The following is a 14,761-nucleotide window of genomic DNA, read 5'->3' as shown; positions in this document are numbered from 1 at the left end:
CATTGCAAGCAGATTCTTTACCAGCTGAGTCACCAGAGAAGCCCAAGAATACCTGAGTGGGTAGACTATCCCTTCTCCAGGGGATCTTCACAACCCAGGAATTGAACCAGGGTCCCCTGCATTGCAAGTGGATTCCTTACCAGCTGAGCTACCAGGGAAGTCCAAAGAAAACAGGAGGAGAGGAATTGGAGACAGTGAACATACATAAAATTTGGAGGAATTTGAATGTTAAAGGAACCAAATAGATGGTGTTGGTGGCTATAGGGGGTAGTGGAGACAGGAGAGTTTATTTTTAAGATAAGGCAACATATTATCATTTTATGCTGTTGCAAATTAAGAGAAGAAAGAAAGAAATGAATCAGAAGAAAGAAATCAAGAAGAAAGAAAATTTGTAACGAAATACAAAGCTCCTTGCTCCTCTTCAGTATGGAAGACATAAGACCTAGTCTATAAGGAAATAGATCAGCATTAGGTAGGAGGACACACATTTATCATAGAAGATAGGGAAAATTATCTGGATATATATGCTCATGGATGGGTAGGCATATGCGAGCACCTTGAAAAAATTCTCTTCTGAACTCATTATTTGGAGTTCTTACTTTTAGGCATCATGTCATCTGTAAATAAGTTTAATGTTTTCCTCTTCAACCCGAATGTTTTTATTCACTTGTAGGCCTCATTGCTCCAGCTAGAAACTTGTAGTACTTTGTTGAGTACGAATAGTGAAAGTGGATGTACTTGACTTGTTCTCAAGCATTCACTCTTTCCCTATTAAGTGTGAGGTTAGTGTAATTTTTATAGACGTTCTTTACTAACTTGAGTTAACTCCTCTCTGTTCTTAACTTGGTGAGTTTTTTTTTTTTTTTTTTTTTTTTTTTTCAGTAGATGTTGAGCTTTGTCAGATGATTTGTTTTTGAGATCATTGATGCAATTGTATAATTTTTTTCTTTAGTTTATTGATATGGTGAATTCCATTGATTTTTCAACTGTTGAACCAGTCTTGTATTCAAGGAATAAATCCTACCCTATCATGCTATACAAACTTCTTTATACATGACTGAATTCAGTTAGCTGGTTTGTTGAGAATGTTTACATCTATATTCATAAGGATGCTAAGCTCTAATTTTCTTTCTTCTGCCTTTGGCTGATTTTGGTATCTGGGTAATGCTGTCCACATAGAATGAACTGGGAAATGTTTATCCTCTTCTGAATTTTGGAAAAGTTTGTAATGAGCTGGTATTAATTTTTCTTGAAATATATCCAGAATACATCAGTAAAGTTATCTAGACCTGACTTTTCCTCTATCGCAAATTTTCAGATTATATTTCTTTCTGTCTCTAGTCATAACCATCCACTGTCATTGGTTAAACAACCATTAATTTCTATGGATGTAATTTTCTATTATTTCTCTATGTGTCTATTTATAAATATTAAAATATGTATCAAAATGTCTCACTGAATTTTAGTTAAAATATTTATCTTATTTATCAATATTTGTTCTGATTCTCTAATTACTTGTCTTTGTTTTGTAAATGTCATTTAAAATCCGCATTTAAGCATAAATATTTTTTGTTTATCTCCCACATTATGCTTGCCTTTAATAAATTTTATTTTGTAATTGAGACATAGAGTATATGTCATAAAATTCACCCTTTTAAAGTGTACAGTGTCAGTTATTTTATTTACAAGGCTGTGTGTTTGCTTGGATATCTTGGTAATAATGGCCTCATAGAATGACTTATTTCCTTATTTTTTAAAGCATTTGTGTGAATTGGTCTTGCTATTTATTAAAATGTTTGGTAGAATTCATCATCTATACTTGGGTTTTCCTCTGTGAGAATGATGCCTATTTGCTCTCTGTTATGAAAATCCATTTTCCTGTACGTAAATTGCTTTAAAAACAAAGTCTGTTAATTTTTAAAATAATTCTTGGACATTTAAAAAATTCATAAATTACAAAAAAGTTTTCAATGAAAGTTATAATTTCTTAATCTAGATACGTTGTCCTCCTCTTCAGAGGCAGTCTGGGTATGATTTCTTTTTAAGCAGTTTTGAAGATCTCTGCAAGTAAAAATATATGTAGCTGCATATTTTTCACACAAAATGCTACCAACCTTGTTGTAAAGCTTGCTTTTCTATTTAGCTACATCCCTTGGAGGACAGTCCTCATCAGCATGTGTAGATCTACCTAATTTTAAATAGATGTGGCATGATTATTTGAACCAATTTCCTGTGCTTTTGCCAATTTTTGCTAGTATAACTCTTAACATTTAGTATTTGGGTAAGTTTCAGTATGAGCATTAGAAAAGACATCTGTTCAGTGGTTACAAGTGCAGCCAGTGCTATCTGGCTTTGGATCCTGCTTTTCCCACTTACTATTGAACTGTGTGGCTTTATCCAGTTCCTACCTGTCTTCATGTTTCAATTTCCTTATCTGCAAGATACCACCTGTCTCATAGGCAGGATGTAAGTGTTAAATACCCTGTTATATAAAAAGCTTATAGGCTATTGTCAGGTATCTGCATAGATCTGTGTGTATGTGGGTGTATTTTTTAGTTATAGCATCTAAAAAACATATATACGTGATTATTTTTCCTAAAGACTATTTATCCCTGCATTTTTTTTTTGACAAATCTTAATTGATTTAGAAGATGACTACAGGTTTAAACCTAGGTTGTTGTTTTTTTTAATTTGTTTCTTCTTTCTTTCTTCTTATTTTACCTGCTGCTTTTGTGTAATGTTCTGGAGGAGAAAGAGAAAAATTGTGTTCAGGCCACTTCATATATATATATATATATATACACACACACATATAAATAAATGTATACATATATATGTATATATATATATATATACACATATAAATATACATATATATAAATGTATACATATATATATATATAAAGTTATATATATAATATATCATATATATGCAGAAGCCACAGGAGACACAGTTTCGATCCCTGGGTTGAGAAGATCCCCCAGAGGAGAGAGAGTATGGCAATCCACTCTAGTGTTCTTGCCTGGAGAATCCCATGGACAGTGGAACCTGGTGGGCTACAGTCCATAGGCTTGCAAAGAGTCACATACAATTGAAGCGACTTACCACACAAGCACCCATATACATATACACAAGTACTTTTAAGGAATAAAATAAGTTAATATCAGTCATTACTTCATAACAAAAGATTGTGCTTTTATCTTGCATACCTTAATTAATTTAGAATGCAGTTATCTTTTGATGAATATGAAGATCATTTGTATGTATGTATTCATGCAAAACTCCATCAATATTTATTAAATGTGGTTTATAAGGGCTCAAAATGGAAGCTATTATTACTACCTCTTCGTTGTGCACCTTTGGCCTTTTCAAACTTCAGTATAATTTTTACAATTATATATTACTTCTTGAAAATAGAAAGTAGGAAAGTGATCATAAACTCAAATATCAACATTTGAAGGATTTTCTTATTTTCACTTGACTACTGTTAATCCAAATAGTTTTTTCTTTTTGATTTGTTTGTTTGTTCTTTCTTTTTCTCCCTAACCCAAGTAAGTTACATATAGTAATAAGAAGTATATCCTTTGAAAACAGAACGCACACCACTAACCTCTCTTCTAAAGGGCTAGGGTTAGAAATAAGGTATTAATTTAGTGCTTTTCCCCTCTTATTATCTTGGCATGTTCTTCCACATCTGAACATAGTTTGAGTGAATGGTTTAACTTTATCTCACCATATAGTCAATTAATTATCAATTGACTATATAAAATAAAAACTTATTAATATAAGGCACGAGCTTATTCAAAGTACTTTGAAGATCTTAGATAGTTTGAAAACTATATTAATAAATTACTCTTGTTACCAAATTAGTACCATATACTTACCAATGGATCCTAAGGTAACAAATGGAAAAATCTTGTTAACACAATTAATACTAAATAAGGGACATAAAAGTATTTTGAGCTTTATAATAGGATGGCTTGATTAGAAAGAAAGAGAACTAACTAGGGTGGACTGGGGCAAAGGTCTCAGTCAAAGGATAAAATTCTTCAAGGCAGTGAAGGTTTTCAGAGTCCATATATTTTAACTGATTTTTTGATTTACTTTAGACTAATAGCTTTCTTCTTTCTTCACTTGTAATTTCGACATAAAAAAGGACTGTAGTTTTGAACTCTTGAGGATAAAAAAGTTGACATTTAGGACTTATCTGATAGATACATAATCTGGTAGTAACTCTCATTTGTATAGTTATTACTTGCCTAACAAATGTCAAACATTGTAGCAAATATATGACTTAATTGTTCTTATTATAGTTTAAAAGCTAAATCTAACATAAAGGTAAGTTTACTTTGAACTATCTATTTTTTATCATTATATAAGAGTAAAAACTGGTTTAGAAAATAAATATTAGAAAAAGCTAAGGTTTTCCTTTTTTAAATTTAGGTTAAAATCATAAGAAATGTGTTTGGTTTTGGTATCAAATCTTTGGAAAAGTAAGGCCAGATAATTTATTTAAGGAAGCCATTTATCTTAGTAGATTTAAGTCTGAAATGAAAGGGTTTTGAAATGTTTCATTCTAGTGCTATCTAGGTGGCAAAATGCTGGGTATCAGATTTCTTAATTTTTCTGGGGGATTGCTTTTGTAAAGTAAAATATATTTTTTCATCCCAAAGGAATAGCTCATTTTAATGTCATCTTACTGACTACCATCTTAACTTTATGATTAAGTTGTTGTTGTTCAGTCGTTAAGTCATGTCTGACATTTTGAGACCCTATGGACTGCAGCACTCCAGGATTCCCTGTCCTTCACTATCTCCTGGAGTTTGCTCAAGTTCATCTCTGAGTCAGTAATGTCATCCAACCATTTCATCCTCTGTCTTCCTTTTCTCCTCCTGCCTTCAATCTTTCCCAGTATCAGTGTCTTTTCCAATGAGGCAGTGCTTCACATCAGGTGGCCAAAGTGCTGGAGTTTCAGCTTCAGCATCAGCCCTTCTAATGAATATTCAGGGTTGATTTCCTTTGGAGAAGGCAATGGCACCCCACTTCAGTACTCTTGCCTGGAAAATCCCATGGACAGAGGAGCCTGGTAGGCTGCAGTCCATGGTGTTGCTAGGAGTCGGACACGACTGAGCAACTTCCCTTTCACTTTCCACTTTCATGCATTGGAGAAGGAAATGGCAACCCACTCCAGTGTTCTTGCCTGGAGAATCCCAGGGATGGGGGAGCCTAGTGGGCTGCCGTCCACGGGGTGGCACAGAGTCAGACACGACTGACGTGACTTAGCAGCAGGTTTGTTGTCCTTGCTGTCCAAGGGACTCTCAAGAGTCTTGTCAATCATCACAATTTGGTAACAATTGAGTGGAATTGTAAAGAAGAAAAAAAAATAGATAATTATGTTATTTCCAGTTCACTAAACACATGTACTTATGCTGAAATCTTGGGGGAAATTGAAGAGAATTTTTTGAGCGCTGCTGCGGCTGCTAAGTCACTTCAGTCGTGTCCGATTCTGTGCGACCCCATAGACAGCAGCCCACAAGGCTCCCCCGTCCCTGGGATTCTCCAGGCAAGAACACTGGAGTGGGTTGCCATTTCCTTCTCCAATGCATGAAAATGAAAAGTGAATTCACTTAGTCGTGTCCGACTCTTAGTGACCCCATGGACTGCAGCCCACCAGGCTCCTCTGTCCATGGGGTTTTCCAGGCAAGAGTGCTGGAGTGGGGTGCCATCGCCTTCTCCATTTTTGAGTAGCAAATAGCAAATAATAGGTTATCATTAATATACCTTTCAATTATTTAAATTAATTGTTTTATCTGACTAGCATTTAATTTACAAATTTTATATGTGTGCCTTTGAGTTAGAAAAGGAAGACTGAACACATATGATTATTCATTCTAAGCCCCTGGTAATCAGCTAAAATAGTAAATGAAAAGAATTACAAAGACCAGAAAACAGGATGAGAGGCTGTGGCAGATGAGACTTAAATATTTATCAGAATGAAAGATGATGAAAGAGTTAATCAGCGAGAAGAATGAAGTCACAATGGAAAATATCTGTAGAGAGAGGCTGTACAAGAAAAAGCTCCGTTCTTCAGAACTCTGGAAAAAGTGAAACTCAACAGATAAGGGGGAAAGTGAAATGAAGAATTGCTATAATCACTAAATATTTAAAAGAACCAACATACATTTTCACAATATATTTTTGTTGATGTGATGTTCTTGGCATGGAGTATTGCTCTGAGCCAGTCTGCCATTGGTCAAAATGGGAAACCCTCTGTGGTATTCTAATGGCACCCCACTCCAGTACTCTTGCCTAGAAAATCCCATGGACGGAGGAGCCTGGTAGGCTGCAGTCCATGGGGTCACTGAGGGTCAGACACAACTGAGTGACTTCACTCTTCACTTTCATGCATTGGAGAAGGAAATGGCAACCCACTCCAGTGTTCTTGCCTGGAGAATCCCAGGGACGGGGGAGCCTGGTGGGCTGCCATCTATGGGGTCGCACAGAGTCGGACACGACTGAAGTGACTTAGCAGTAGCAGCTGTGGTATTCTCTCTGATTCTTTCTCAAATTGGTGGAGTACTGAAGTATTTTAAAAGGTTAGCTCTTTTAAAACGAGAAATAAATGCAGAAACCTGAGCTGTTTAATTCTTTTTAATGCTTGCCACTGCCTTCCCCCACTCTGCCATGTTAATAAAATAATCACAAATGGCAAATTGTATCAGTAGTAATTTCCACTGAACAAGCTCAGCATGCTGTTTAGAATAAATTAACTCCTGGATCGCTTGTTTCTGGAGTGTAAGAAAGTTAATTGCTAGGACTTTTTCTATTTTAAACCTATTTGAAAACTTAAAAAAACAATTAAAAACAATACAACTAATAATTCTTTTAAACACCAAAGTAATTTTCTAGGAATTGAGCTTTCTCATGCCAAAATCTCCCACACTTACAAAGTTGTAAAATATGTACTGACTTCAGCAATTGTAATTATGTATCATGAGGCTCAAAAATAAACTATATCATTTCTTGATCTACGTTTAAGTTAATAATATGATTTTCATAATAAACTTTCATAATCAATTCTTATGCAAACTTGATTTTGTTGTTCAGGTGCTAAGTTGTGTCCAACTGTTTGCAACCCCAGGGACTGCTGCATGCCAGGCTCCTCTCTCCTGCACTCTCTTGGAGTTTGCTCAAATTCATGTCCATTGAGTTGGTGATGCTATCTAATCATGTCATCCTCTGCCACCCCCTTTTCCTTTCGCCTTCAATCTTTTCCAATATCAGGGTCTTTTGCACTTAGTCAGCCCTTTGCATCACGTGGCCAAAGTTTGGAACTTCAGCTTCAGTGTCAGTTCTTCCATTGAATATTCAGAATTGATTTACAATTGACTGCTTTCTTCTCCTTGCATTTCAAGGGATTCTCAAGTCTTCTCCAACAACACAATTCAAAAGAATCAATTCTTTGGCACCCAGCCTTCTTTATGGTCCAACTCTCACATCTGTGTGTGACTACCAGGAAAACCATAACTTTGACTATATGAACTTTTGTCAGCAAAGAGATGTTTCTGTTTTTAATACGCTGGCTAGGATTGTCATAGCTTTCCTTCCAAGGAGAAAGCAAATAAGTGTTTCCAATTTTGTTATGAAAACCTTTTTTGATCTACTATTTATTGCAGGTGTTTTGTTTTGTTTTATTACAGCATTTAAAATTAGATGAATTTAATAAATATTTCATTAGAAACATCCAGTTCAGTTCAGTTTCGTCGCTCAGTCGTGTCCGACTCTTCGCGACCCCATGAATCGCAGCACGCCAGGCCTCCCTGTCCATCACCAACTCCCGGAGTTCACTCAGACTCACGTCCATCGAGTCAGTGATGCCATCCAGCCATCTCATCCTCTGTCGTCCCCTTCTCCTCCTGCCCCCAATCCCTCCCAGCATCAGAGTCTTTTCCAATGAGTCAACTCTTCGCATGAGGTGGCCAAAGTACTGGAGTTTCAGCTTTAGCATCATTCCTTCCAAAGAAATCCCAGGGCTGATCTCCTTCAGAATGGACTGGTTGGATCTCCTTGCAGACCAAGGGACTCTCAAGAGTCTTCTCCAACACCACAGTTCAAAAGCATCAATTCTTTGGCACTCAGCTTTATTCACAGTCCAACTCTCACATCCAAAAATGACCACTGGAAAAACCATAGCCTTGACTAGATGGACCTTTGTTGGCAAAGTAATGTCTCTGCTTTTCAATATGTTATCTAGGTTGGTCATAACTTTCCTTCCAAGGAGTAAGTGTCTTTTAATTTCATGGCTGCAGTCCCCATCTGCAGTGATTTTGGAGCCCCCAAAAGTAAAGTCTGACACTGTTTCCACTGTTTTCCCATCTATTTCCCATGAAGTGATGGGACCGGATGCCATGATCTTAGTTTTCTGAATGTTGGGTTTTAAGCCAAGTTTTTCACTCTCCTCTTTCACCTTCATCAAGAGGCTTTTGAGTTCCTCTTCACTTTCTGCCATAAGGGTGGTGTCATCTGCATATCTGAGGTTATTGATCTTTCTCCCCGCAATCTTGATTCCAGCTTGTGCTTCTTCCAGTCCAGCGTTTCTCATGATGTACTCTGCATAGAAGTTAAACAATCAGGGTGACAATATACAGCCTTGATGTACTCCTTTTCCTATTTGGAACCAGTCTGTTGTTCCATGTCCAGTTCTAACTGTTGCTTCCTGACCTGCATACAAATTTCTCAAGAGGCAGGTCAGGTGGTCTGGTATTCCCATTTCTTTCAGAATTTTTCACAGTTTATTGTGATCCACACTGTCAAAGGCTTTGGCATAATCAATAAAGCAGAAATAGATGTTTTTCTGGAACTCTCTTGCTTTTTCGATGATCCAACAGATGTAATTCTCTTTCATAACAACATCAGGTATCCTATAAGATTTACATTTTAATTATTTTATGAAAAATAATAATTATCAAAACATTCTAATCAGGTGGCTCAATTTTGTTAAGTTCAAATATCTTTACAAAGCAAAATATTTCATTCCACAGCCATTCTACATACATTTAAACTTTATTTTCAATTTTGCATGCCTTTGCTGGAGGGTCACCATGGAAATTTAGGCATCTTTTTCTAGTACAGTTGTCTCAAATTCTAAGTGCAAGACAAATGTTTTCAGATATGCTATGTTGTTTTTCCAATTACCTCCCTTATTTCATGTTGTACTGATAAGGTAATTCCCATATATTTCAAAGATAGCAACTAGAAAATTATGTGTCTATGCCTAAACTTTCAAGAAAAAAAATTAAAGATGAAAATTATATATCACCCAACTTTTCAAATTTTTTAGAAAATCCCATTTGAAAGATAGACATGGGGATACTAGAAAGGATTCATAGTTTACATGTCGTGGTACTGATTTTTATAATGATTTAATCAATCTGTGGAGAAGGAAATGGCAATCAACTCCAGTAATCTTTGCTAGGAAATCCCATGGACAGAGGAGCCTGGTGGGCTACAGTCCATGGAATCGCAAGAGGCAGACACAGCTTAGCAACTGAACCATCACTGACACCAATTAATCTTAGTCTCTTTTGGAGTTTAAATTTGATAACATATTCCTCACATTATTTTTCTCTCTCTCCTCTTTCTCTCACTTCTGCCTTTCCCCAATCTCTCACATTTTAATGAAAGAGTAATATTGAAAAAAGATAAATATATTCATGTTAATAATGCATACTTTTACAATCTATTATGCCAAATAATTACTTCATATTCTTCAAAAATATGCAACTAATTAGTGGCAAAATTGAGAAGAAAAAAAAATCTATGAAATTGTAAGGATAATTTAAGTTCCCAATAAATAGAAAGTGCCATGCTTTGGTTAATAAAACAAGTTCTATGAATTTCATTTTCTGCATTTCTACTAAATTTGTAAGTGTATAAAAGCTCAAGTGAATCTTAGAATAGAAATAAATTAGCAACTGTTGCAGAGACCTGAATCCTATATCAGTCAGAAGCTTGGGTGAAGGTTTAAGTTATACCAATTTGAATGACTACTGTGGGCTAGTTAACTGGCTGACCTTATTCCCTTGCTAATGATGCAGCTGTGAAATGCATGTGATTCTACACCAACTCAATTAGCTTTTTTCTTGCTGCAGATTAAACTTTTTATTATATTCATCCATTTATATATTTTTTGTTTCCCTTGAGATTTGTGAAAATATTAATTCACTTTTCTTAAATTACTCCATCTATATATACTGTATTTTGTAGGAAGTTTCTTTAGCATAGACTCTAAAATCCTGATGTAGAGATTAAAAAAAAAAATCTTGATAATCAAAGTATGTAACAATTTCATATGAGATCTTGTACATAGTGCAAATAACAAATTTATCTCTATTAAACTGTCAAATTGTGCTGTTATGTAAAATATCATTTACATGATAGCAATAGTTCATTTTCCTTATCACCCACATAGCATTTGTATGTATAGATGTTGGGGGCCGGCGTGAGGCACTCCGCCTATGGCAAAGGTCATGAGGAAGGAGGCTCGACATACGCAAAGGCGGGATCGAGCCTCAGGAGTCCCCCTGGAAATCCTCGAGCATCTACCCCCATAACCAGAGCCTGCCTATTTTACTACTTTGTGCTCTCACCTACACCTCTGACTTTATGGGGGGCTGTCCCCCACCACCTCTTTCAGAGAAGGAGTTAACTTAGAGCTCCAGTTAATAATAATTCCTGGGCGTGACAGGAGTGTTTCAACTTACAAACTCCTCTGAAGGTTCTCTAGCCTGCCTGACAGGCTTGTCCGGCCACATGTGATTGCTCACAGCCTCCCAACCGTGAGAGGCATGAGATGCTTTAAACCTTCTAAAAACAGGTTCTTTACAGAAGTTAGAAAATTATTAGTATAAGTATAGTGGGCTGATTAAAAATTGTATTGATGAAGGGTTTTTCATTTGTTGAGCCAATGTTTGTTGCTGAGACTCCACATCCCCTGCCCTTACACACATTAATGAATATATAGAAGAAATAAGTATTAACCTTTGATATAAATTACGTTAGACCTTAGGCCAAGTAAATTCTTTCCTTAACTAAAACCCACTACACCCTCACCCTATAGGAATGTAACTTTATTTGAGTGACATCTGTTTTAAGAATAATCACCCTTGGAGAAATAAGTGTCCTGGTTGACTAACCACTGTCACAAGGAGAGGGTCATAAATTGTCAGCAGGCCCCCCTGGCCAGAAGATGATGTAACACCCCTAAGATCTCTGTATACATTTGTATGAAGCACCTGACTTTAATAAAAGTCAGGACTGCTGTCCCCGTGTGACTTTTGTATAACATCTCAGTGTATAAAAACAGACTCTGGAAAATAAAGAATTGGGATCAGTTCCTTGAAAGACTGGTCTCCCCATGTCTCTCTCTCTCTCAAATTCTGGCTGAGTCTCCATCTGGAGCGCGGAGCCTGCCATGCTTATTAATTATGCCTGGGCTTCTAAGATCCGACCAGGGAGGCCTCAGTGTCTCCTCTCCTTCGGGAGAATGGAAGGACGCTTATGGCCTACGTAAGTGGTGCAAGCTTCTTGTCTTGAAGTTTTATTGGTCTCCCGCATAAACCAAGCTACTCAGCCTCTTTTCTCCACTGAATTTTTCTACTGAGCTATCCTCATTCTATTACTCTTTATATCTTTAATGAATATTTAAATAGTCACTGACACCATCTCCCCTTCGAATACCCTGGATCAGCCGGGGCTGGACCCCGGCATATAAATATATAAAAGCATTTTCACAGGACTAATAATCAGATCAGTTGCTCAGTCGTGTCCGACTCTTTGTGACCCCATGAATCGCAGCACGCCAGGCCTCCCTGTCCATCACCAACTCCTGGAGTTGACTCAGACTCACGTCCATCGAGTCAGTGATGCCATCCAGCCATCTCATCCTCTGTCGTCCCCTTCTCCTCTTGTCCCCAATCCCTCCCAGCATCAGAGTCTTTTCCAATGAGTCAGCTCTTTGCATGAGGTGGCCAAAGTACTGGAGTTTCAGCTTTAGCATCATTCCTTCCAAAGAAATCCCAGGGCTGATCTCCTTCAGAATGGACAGGTTGGATCTCCTTGCAGTCCAAGGGACTCTCAAGAGTCTTCTCCAACACCACAGTTCAAAAGCATCAATTCTTCGGCGCTCAGCCTTCTTCACAGTCCAACTCTCACATCCATACATGACCACAGGAAAAACCATAGCCTTGACTAGACGAACCTTTGTTGGCAAAGTAATGTCTGTGCTTTTGAATATGCTATCTAGGTTGGTCATAACTTTCCTTCCAAGGAGTAAGCGTCTTTTAATTTCATGGCTGCAGTCACCATCTGTAGTGATTTTGGAGCCCAGAAAAATAAATCTGACACTGTTTCTACTGTTTCCCCATCTATTTCCCATGAAGTGATGGGACCGGATGCCATGATCTTTGTTTTCTGAATGTTGTACATTGCTTAAATATAAGATACCAAAGACAAAACTCAATAAAAGTATCTTTATACAGACTTACATTGTACACAGCAGTCTAATTTTTGGCAGGAAAAAAAAAAAAAAAAAAGGCAGCAAACCTAACATGGTAACTTAAGATGGCTTTTAAAGGGACCATTTATAGAATTATGTACAAGCAAGGTATCGCATCCTGTGGATAGTGCTTAACAGGAAGCCATTAATAAACCAAATCTGAAGCAGCAAGGGATGAAAGAGGTTACCAGAATCTGGAAGGACCTGCATGAAGAAGCGCAGTTACTATGACTATAATGGCCTGATAGGAGAAAGCATGGAAAACCTTCTATCTCTCTTTTTTTCCCTCTCTATCATCTTCTAATCCCCTACTAGTGCCTCCCATTGGCCCAATCTAACTGAAAACTAGACAGACATTGGGTGATACACTCTATAGGAGTCAGTCTACAGGATGCTGGACATTGATCAGAATGAACAAGAGTAGAGAGAGGATCTGAAAGAGTAAATAGAGATTACTTAACACAATATTGATTTAAAAACATACATGAAGAAGACTGGCTTCTTTTTAAAGAGATTATTTGATATAAAATCTCCTATCAATAGCAGTTCTATTGCCATATATTTTTGGAGTATGAACTACAATTCAAATGAGCTACAACTTCAGAGTTGTTTATATATGTCAAGCAAGAAAGTAAATCTCTTAAACTCAGTTAATTCTTATGAGATTATTTTATATAAAAGGTATTTTGACAGAATCCACATACCCCACAATCTTCACAGCTATAATGAACAAGCTGAATTTGACAAGGTGAAATGTAACATGTAAATTCTGTTGGTCAGACTGAAGAAACTACAAGCTCAAAGCACAGTAGGGTACTTAGCAGGAATAAAGGTAAGATATTCTCAGGAAGTTCTGCCCATGGTCAGTCAGCAGCTGGGGATTCAACAAAAGCTTGTGGTTGTTTGATATGGAAATCAAGTCCAGAGTTAGAGGCAGTGTCTTGGGATATAGTGTTCCTCTTCATTTTGGCTTCATAGTGATATACTAAACATCCACTGTCCAGGTACTTCAGCTCTTTACATGATGACTTCTTCCAAATGTTAATTCTATGAGTCTTAAAAAACATGGTGAAATAAACTTTTTGAAATTATAAGTCACCTGACTCCCCAAGGATCTATTGAACAAGTGCCATAAATAAATCACTGTACTAGAGAAAGTGAATATAAAAGTAGGTATTTATAGCTAATGCCTGTAGGTAATAGTGCAAAATTAATGACTGGCATATGCTTAGAATGTACTCTGAATCAGTACTATCTTTAGCACATTTTGTGTATTACGCAATTGTTACAGTGAGCCTAATAAATAGGTATTCTAGCATTCCCAGTGCTAGAAACTGGCCTAGAGAGGAAAGTACCTGGTTCAAAATCACAGATCTCACCAGGAATCTAGCATCAGAACCCATGTTGTCACCACTATGTTATACTGTACCCCACCAGGGCTAGTAATTCTAAAACAGACTAAGTCAAATTGTTGGTATGTTGAACTAGAAGTGCTTTCTGTGAGATTAGAATTCTAATATGATTTTTGAAATATGAAGTAGACAATGAGGGTCTTATCCTGACTCTTCTACAATTCCTTCCCATACTATATCATTTTGAAAACTCAGTCTTCCCACTGCTTTTATTTGGTGAGAGAAGAAAGTTCTATACTTACCCTGGTTGTTCTGAACCCAAATCAGGTCATCGGCAATGCAGTAAAAATCATTATCCTCAAATCTGTGTTCTCAGCCTAAGCTTAACTGCTGAGCTCCATGTTAAGACCCTCAGGACTCCACATTTTGATGTCTCAATAGTTCTTCATTTTCAGCATGTCTCGAACTGAAATACCAGCAGCTTCCTCAAACCTACTCATAGTTCACAACTATAACAATGACTGCCACTATTACTACTTTTTATACAAGTAATAAAAAGGCATAGAGTAAAATTCCATTAAATCAGAATCTGTGTCTATTAGTCTCATTTCTGTATTTATACCATTCAGCTTAGATCCTGAAATATATTCTGTATGTATTGAAAAACGTTTACCGAAATAAAAATAGAAGAATGCATAAAAGATGAAAGAAACAATGTATGCCAAAAATATTAATAACTAATATACATTTCACATACCTAATAAATGGTTTTACCACTCAAGTTTCTTCTCAGCAACCCATAGAAGTCAACTGAGTGCTTTGACTCACAACACCTCTTTTTAACCCCATGCC

Source organism: Bubalus bubalis, chromosome 19 (genome assembly GCF_019923935.1).
Source record: "Bubalus bubalis isolate 160015118507 breed Murrah chromosome 19, NDDB_SH_1, whole genome shotgun sequence".
NCBI lineage: Eukaryota > Metazoa > Chordata > Mammalia > Artiodactyla > Bovidae > Bubalus > Bubalus bubalis.
This window is presented reverse-complemented; position numbering follows the sequence as displayed.